The 6,000-nt window shown below is 39.4% G+C and overlaps 1 protein-coding gene across 4 annotated transcripts in view; it reads left to right on the forward strand.

Annotated features, from left to right (window-relative positions):
* LOC117942502 (rap1 GTPase-activating protein 2-like) overlaps nt 1–6,000 on the forward strand; it is an 85,346-nt gene that overhangs the window by 24,525 nt on the left and 54,821 nt on the right. The gene's annotated exons all lie outside the window — the stretch shown is intronic.

Genomic DNA, 6,000 nt, shown 5'->3' on the forward strand with positions numbered 1-6,000 from the left:
ATCAAACACTCTTAATGGTGGTCTCTTTCATTTTTTGACCCATGAATGGCCAAACTTGAATTTGGGATGTAGTTCTCTACTGTGTGCATAAAGATAAAACTGATAACTATACAAGCCAGTAAAGATTTACCTGTGTCCTGTCTGTTGCATTTGTTGCTACATGTTAAGCGTAATTTTGTAGCTTTCATTTGTATTTTTCTTTTTTTGCAGATGAAAATAAGCCGGTTTGTGTTTGCGCGTGTGTGTGTGTGTCTGTCTGTGTGTGTGCTCTGCTTGTTAAGCAGGAGTCTTGTTACTCTAAAGTCCCCCAGACAACCAGCTGCCTCTTTGCTTTTGTCAAATATTTACTTCTTGCCTTCTGGCTGATGCCACACACACTCACACACTGAGACACACAGAGTAGCTGATAAGCGCACCATGTGGCCTAAGTGCTGGCTGTTAAGGGCTCATAAAACAGACCCTCACCTATTGGAGAACGGGTAAACAGTACACACACTTTTGCATGTAGATACACACACGCACAGTCTCATGCACATCCAGCCACCTACATGCACATCCGTATCTACGGGGGAAGAGGAGGTGAGACGGGTAGGAGTTGAGTGGATCAGAGGATGTGCCTGTTCTTGTTCTGTAAATGTCTTCATCTCTCCCACCCTCACTGACTTTCTTTGAGGATAAAGATAAACTGAGATTGATTCCACAAATCTACAAACTGATCCTAAAGTTATGTATGCGTCAGCACTGCAAAATACACATCTGACAATTTCATACAACATGCCAACTTTGGGTTTGTTACTGAAAAATGTAATTATTCATCACAGTAAAGGGGTTTAAAGCAATATCATTGACACCTACTTGTTTGATTCTGACGCTCCTCAAGTAACGCTTGAATTGCTCAAGATATAATTTATACATCCCAAAAAAAAATGAATGACTGAATTGATCCCACGAACAATTATTGTCTACATTGCCTTCACCTGGTATAGCTTATTCCTCTGTGCTATAGATACAGAGACAGAGAAATCCATTGCTGTCCGAAAACTATTTTAATAACATAAATTAGTCACATCATTGCACTGGATGACATATTCATTCATTACCATGAACACACATACTGTAGTTTATTTTTAGCAAATCTTACACATGGCCCTGCTGCCCCCATTTATTCCACTGCTGAAAATAGTCTCTAAACAAATGCTCAACTGTCAACTACTGTATACATATGGGCCACTTTTAAAGATGTATATCTTCAGTAAGAACCATGGGGCTTGGTTAGGGTTGAAAGCCACAGGCAGGGAAGGGGAATCCATTTTGAGAGATTGATTAACACATTGTTGGTTTTGGTCTTTTCACTAGAATTGTTGACGGTAAAATCAATAACATCATTGTAATCTTAGTGGATTGATTTTTAAAGACTCTTCCAGCAAGAGAAAGTGAACATTTCTATTTCTCATCTTAACTAGCTGAAAATGTGATGACTAATTAAGAGAAAGTCAAATTGGAAATTATTTAATTTAGCAATCGGACATTTAGAGGGGGTTTCATAACTGTAATATTATCAAAAAGTGGAGGCTACTAATATGTTCTCATTGGGGAAAGTAAATAAACCTAATGATATGTGTGATTTCATTTTTTATTGCTACATTATACAGAGCAACTGACTGACAGTTTTTGTGTTGTTTACCTACCCAGTACAAACCTTCTCTGTTTCTTTACTCTCTGTTGTGTCTCCGGTAGTGTTTGCCATAACTCACCACGCACCAGGTGTTGCCATTGGAAACCAACTTAGAGGTATGATGTAAGCTATGCTCTGTGATTGCGCTTGTTAACGTTTTGTAGACAAACATTTGACATAAGCTGTTTTTATCCCGTCTCCTTACCATCCAAAAGAGGTGTGTCTTTGCATGGTTCAGAGGAATGAAAGAAAGATCAAGGGTGATAGAAGAGAACAAGGAGACAATAGTAGATGAGGGGAGATGGATCCTTTGTTGAGATTGGACAAACAGAAAGGAGAGGAGAAAGTCAGACCTCACTTCTGCATTTTCCTTTATGGCACTGCTTTCTACTGAAAACTGCAGAATTGTTCTTCTAAAAAGGAGAGGAAATGGATTCTCTGCTGGGGAAAAAATGAGCTGATGGAGGGAGAACGAGGAGGTCAAAGAGAGCGAGAGGGATGGGGGTCATGAAAGAAAATCTTTCTTCTCTCTCTCCATGTAAAGTTTGACCTCTGTGGATAAATGTGTAGGAGAAAGAGAGAGTGAATGCATGTGTGGCTTCTCTGCGACCCTGTGAGGTCATCCTCATACATGAAAGCTGTTGACAGATGGTGGAGCGCTGATGTTCTTGTCTTGTTCCGAGCTTTCTATCAAACCAACAATTGATTTTCCCTAACCTTTGACTGTGTCTTTGCATGTCTGAGACTCAGGACTAATCACTTTTCTTATTGGCTTACCTTATGTGCAGTCATAAATTTACTTAACGGTCAAATCTATATTAAAGCTGCATTTGGTTCCTTTTCAGCTCTGTGTTTTATTTGTATGAAATCACACAGACTTTTTCTCTGGGTGCGTCCATTTTGTACATTCGTCCATTTTGTACATACATCACAGGCAGGGAACAAGGCCCTGTCTCGCTCCGGCAGAGCTCAGCTGAAACCCAATTTGCTTTCAAAGGAATAATTCATCTCCATAAGAGCAACCTGCAGATATGGCCTTAACTCGTCCTTGCCTGCTTGGCCCATACACTGTTACTAACAGTGTATAATGGTTACATTTTGTGTTGATAGATCATGTCAATTTACACCTGGTCTCACTACAAAATCAGATCATGGGCTACAGAAGATTAAAGAGTAAAGTGAGATATTAACCTTTTTGCTAAAGTGACAACTGCTTGTGCAAAATCGTTGGTAGAATTTATTTTTTATTAAATGGGGTGGTACTATTTAAACCATTAAAATATTGTTGCACAGTTTGTTACAGAATATTCATGTTTACAGCAAGAGAAATGGCTTTCAGGTAGAGAACTAACTTAAACAATATGTTTGTTGTACATACTGTTTTCTTGGTCAACACATTTGGTTGCAGGAGTGTAAACTTCCCCACAATTACTCTATACTGTAATGTAATGATTTGTTTCTATTCTTCTCCATGCCCCCCACCCGTTTCTATTCTCAGTTTGTTTTTCTTTGCGTCTGAGGTTCAACCAGCTGTCAGCCGTCTTAGCCAACCAAGAAAACTGAGGAAGCATAAAATTGATTTACCTATCTTAAATTGATTTATCTCATGCATGACATCAGAAAAGGGGTAGGAGAAACACTGGTTTGAGCTTAATTCGTCCACTTCTATTTTCATATGAGAGGGAGAGGGAGAGATAGATAGAGAGAGAGAGGGAGAAATTATGGACCAATTCCAATTTTTCAACAAATCCCAAGCAGAGATACATAATCATACCCCTGAGTGTGTGACAATAATTGTCAGAGGACATTTCTGTGGCGAAATAGCGAGTGGAGGGCTAGTCAAGGCCAGTATGCTAGGTGATTAACAAAGGACTGTCTGGGATTTGACACCGTAATCAGCGTTGACAAAATCCTTTTCCTTGTATAATCCTTGTCTCTTTTGATTTCTGAAACCTATTTTTCTGGATTCAAGTTCAATACCATTGCTTTATCTGTTTGAGATGAGTACATCAACAGAGCCAGGTTAGCTGGTCCTGTTGTTTACAGTTTTTGTGCTAAACTAAGTGAACCACCAGCTGGCTCTAGCTACATATTTACTGTACAGACATGAATGTGATATTGATCTTTTTATCTAACTCCCGGCTGAAAGGGAATAAGCATATTTCCTAAAATGTCAAAATATTGCTGATGCAGCAAGAGTTATGCCATGGGACTGAATAAACCAAGATCACAGTTTCTTATAATCTGAAAAAGACATCCTCTTAGTCCTGTGGTAACTCACGACCTGTGCAGGCCACGATGTGCTTTATGCCTCTCCCGTGATGCAAGCTAGGATACATTTCGTCCCCCACAATCTGAACGGATGAGTGGTCAAGAAAAGGGGTGGAAAGAAGGTTGGATAGAAACACATCCACTCCCTCCTCCCTAACTTCCCTCCATTTCTCAGTCCCAGGTGTTTTATAATACTGGACATATGCAGGCAGATGCTTCACTACACAGCTGTTACTAAATCACTAATGTCACATCAGTGATTTACCAAGAAGACCTGGCTGACTGCCTGATGAGATTTGTTCTCAATTAGGCATTCATCACTTTTCAGTTTGTTTTTTGAAGGACAAAATAATTAATTTCATACTTTCAAATTTGTCACATGAAATAACTAAAATTGTTGTAACTTTGGCAATATATTGTGTGTTCATGTTGGACTCTATCACTCGTATTATAAATGATGCACTCTGTGGTGCTAAGAGTAGCAGCCATCGTGTTGCACGCTGGCTGTCTGAGTTGTCTGTGTCACAGCCTATCTGAAGAACAGGCACCAATAGTCCTGCTGATGGATCATTCATCAGACACCACTTTGGACGCTCTGGGGGCAAGAGAGCAGTTTGTAATGGTTGTCTGGGCTGTCGTGCTGTGTGTGTGTGTGTGTGTGTGTGTGTGTGTGTGTGGCCCTTCCCTGTTTGCCTCCTCTGCTCTGAATCTCACAGGATTGCTCTTTGGTCCTGTCGGTACACACACTCTCAAAGACATTTTTATTACTTTTTTCTCTTTAGTTTATTGCCCTTATTTCCCACAGTGGGACCCAGGGGGAGTAACTACTTTTTGTTTGTGCACATGCACGTGTGCATGTATGCGTTACAACTCGCCCATATTGCAGCTCAGCTTGTCCCCTAGCATTGTGTATGTGTTTATGTGTTACGTGCATGCAACAAACATGACAAACACTGTTCATATACAGCAGAATTTGATTTGACATTGACTCATTTGTCATGATATTCAAGTCTCAACACAAGCAAATATGATTCATATGTAATTGTTGTGTTATTACTTTAATTTGAGCTTGAATGCCTTGTTGTGACTAATTCATATTGGAAAGCTTGAACCTCTCTATATAGTCAGTTAGAGAAAAAACTACTAGAAAAGTTATGCCATAATATAAAGAGAGCTTCTAAGTTTTCCAATATTGAGTCACAACACTTGAGGCATTCAAGCTCAAATTAAAGTAATAATACAACAATTACATATTAATCACATTTGACACAGTCTATTTCCCATTGGGTTAGGACAGCTGTGATCAATCTGGCGGTCTGTTGATAAAAGCTTTTACAGTTATTACCTTAAACACCAGATGGCTGATGCATGTTACTTTTTTCAGCAGAAGGATTGATAAAAAGATGAGAATGGTAGATCCGATCAAAGATAAAAAAACAAAAGGGCTTTTTCCACAGCAGATATTTTGATTGTTGATGCAGGAAAAGCACCGTTATAACTTATAATATTAACTATATTCAAGTCTCCATCCAAATGTAGTGCAAATCTCTCCAGAAAATCATCAAAAGAAAATGAGAACAATGTGTGTTTCCAGCATAGGCAATTTTAGAACCTTTTAAATTTCATCTCAACCCCCCTGAAAATTATAATAATAAAAAAACTTTAGCGCTTCAAGTCAGAGTTTGCAAATGGCTGCAGATATGATGTACCCTCAAGATGTGTGTCTGTGCATTGGAAGTCATTCAGAAGAGGAAGCAAATGTGACGGTGTATCTGTATCCTCTGGACTCGTTGTGCTAATAAATAAGTTTAGTGACGAACCCAAGTTTCTTCATTAAGATAAGAAACATTACATGGTATCAGGAGTGGGCCGACAGAAGTCATGGAAAGTGTGAAACCGCCTGAACCTCTGAACTGGACGGGAAATGTGGACTGTGAATGGCGAACGTTCAAGCAACGATTCCACTTGTACGCATAGGACATGAAATCCAAGCTCATCGCTGATGAAACCAAGAAGGATGTCGTCCTGCAGAGAGTCATCCGGCTGATAAAAGA

This window comes from Etheostoma cragini, chromosome 3 (genome assembly GCF_013103735.1).
Source record: "Etheostoma cragini isolate CJK2018 chromosome 3, CSU_Ecrag_1.0, whole genome shotgun sequence".
Taxonomy (NCBI): Eukaryota; Metazoa; Chordata; class Actinopteri; order Perciformes; family Percidae; genus Etheostoma; species Etheostoma cragini.